Genomic DNA, 2,123 nt, shown 5'->3' with positions numbered 1-2,123 from the left:
TGTACGTGGCAACCAAAAGATACAACCAAGTTGACGCATGCCTTGATCAAACATGTATGTGTTGGAATTATTTTCTTCCTTCTCTAATATCCAAGCATGCATTGTGTATTTTGATATAGAAGAAAATTGTGATTCTAATCCAACCTTCATTTTCTCCTGATCAAAACGCCTCACGTTATCGCAAACAGTGACGAGCGAAACTGCCTCAACTTAAACCAGACCAACGTCGTGTATGTCATGGTGGTGGACGGTACAAATAGAACTAGTGTTGGTCATATCATCCTCTCCCCCTTGAAACGAATCCGTCCTTGGTTTCAAGTCTATCTCCCCAGCATATGCATCTGCATAAACTATCGAGGCCAAAAATACCAATGGTATCTGGAAAAAACAATTTTACCGTGAACAACCTTTGCTCTGAATACCGACTGATGAAAGCACAACCTCGTCGTGCTACTGATTTGGCCTTATCTTTCACGGTACGATGAACTCCTTTGAATTCAGTTGATAAAATCTCCTAATTACACGAGCAATACACATAATCTGAAGATGGGGTAACGACAACCAATGGACAATCCCTCGACGCATGAAGAACCTGCCGTCAAAGTAGACGTAGCCAGCACGCAACCCGTCGGAAACGATAGACCTCTAGCGAAGTGTAACTTTCACACAGAAAATTTATACAAAATAAATAACAACGGCACTTGAAGACGGCCGCTTCATGATCGAAACACGACGTTGTCCAAATTCCAAAATATAACCTGCTTTTACAAAGAGGGTACCATGACTATATATACCAGTACCGCTAGCCGACTCAAACTTGCCTAATAAGTCGACCAAACAAAAACTTCTTTATCTCTAAGTCTCGACCACCACCTAAGGAAGTAAATCTTATCCCAAGCTTTAACTTAGCAAGTAATCATTAAAATTTAAATACTTAAAGTAATCAAACACGATTTCCTGGCCGGCCGCCCCGATCCAATGTTTCTCAAGAGCAGCAAACCCCACCATTTAAACCTGATCACGCACACATAAATCTCCGGCGGCCTTGATAATGAGAAGTAGTAACCAATAAGGCTTCTTCCATTAGTCTCAATCAAAAAGTATCCTGTCCATGTATACTCTTGTTGTGGACGTCACAACCAAAAGAAACAACCAAAGGAAAATAAGCACAAGAGGACACTTGAGCTGGATGGTACCTGCAATATTTATGGAAGTGCTGTTGAAAATGCTCACCATGCTACTGTAACATGCACAAAACAGAGAGCACTTTGAGAGGAAATGTGTAAAATTTGGAAACTACCTGAAGTTAAGTCGCTCTTGCTTTTCTCCCCTGATTGGCTATTGCAAAACTTGAGCTTATGCCCTGGCGAGATGAAGGAGAAGTTTATGCTTGTGCTGTGGAGGGCATGGCACCTAAGAGATGACGTAATTCATAACAAAGGCAAGGCTACTGTTTGGGATTCAGTGAGTTTCTTGAAAAGCTATAGGGAGTGTTTATCAGCCCCAAATCTGATTGCAAATGATGCCAAAGGAAAGCAGAAAATGCATGAAATTCAAATGCAGCATACGAGTCATCCTCGACATGCTATTAGATGGGCAAAGCCTTCTGGAAATCACATAAAAGTTAACGTCGATGCTTCTTTCATACCAGCTTCTGGTTTAGCTGCGCTCGGAGCTATTGGCAGAGATAGTTCGGGTGCGGTGGTCTTCTCAGCGGGCTGCTGCTTTCATGGATGTACTGAAGCTGAGGAAGCTGAAGCTCAGGCCTTGTTGTTTGGCCTCACCCAGGCACACAGATTAGCTTTGAACAATGTGATTTTTGAATCAGATTGTTCCGCTGTAGTAACTGCTGTGAATGATTGCAACACTAATAGAGCCAGTTGGTGGGCCTGCTATGTGAAAGTGAAGGAAATGTTCAGAGAGTTTGAATCATGCACAGTATCCAAAATCTACAGAGAATGCAATGTGGCCGCACATGAGCTAGCTGCCTTTGCTAGAGTGAATGGTGATTTTTGTATTCTAGCTGATGTGCCACAGGGTTTGATGCATGTAATTAACTCTGATTGTAACCCAGCTTATGTGTTTTAATGAGATTTCCTTTTCCTAAAAAAAACAACCTAGTT

The 2,123-nt window shown here is 42.0% G+C and overlaps 1 long non-coding RNA gene across 2 annotated transcripts; it reads right to left on the bottom strand.

Moving 5' to 3' along the window:
* Nucleotides 1-628: 628 nt before the first annotated feature.
* LOC123082553 (uncharacterized) lies at nt 629-1,829 on the bottom strand. Of its 2 annotated transcripts, XR_006439056.1 has the most exons (3): nt 1,649-1,829; nt 1,301-1,363; nt 629-1,196 (listed from the first exon to the last, which is right to left on the bottom strand). It is a non-coding gene; the product is annotated as an uncharacterized lncRNA (long non-coding RNA). The 2 variants fall into 2 exon arrangements; XR_006439055.1 differs by lacking the exon at nt 1,649-1,829 and having other exon boundaries at nt 1,301-1,639.
* Nucleotides 1,830-2,123: the final 294 nt, after the last annotated feature.

This window comes from Triticum aestivum, chromosome 4A (genome assembly GCF_018294505.1).
Source record: "Triticum aestivum cultivar Chinese Spring chromosome 4A, IWGSC CS RefSeq v2.1, whole genome shotgun sequence".
In the NCBI taxonomy this organism is placed as follows: domain Eukaryota; kingdom Viridiplantae; phylum Streptophyta; class Magnoliopsida; order Poales; family Poaceae; genus Triticum; species Triticum aestivum.
Note: the sequence above shows the minus strand (reverse complement) of the source record. Positions and strands in the feature narration are given on the sequence as shown.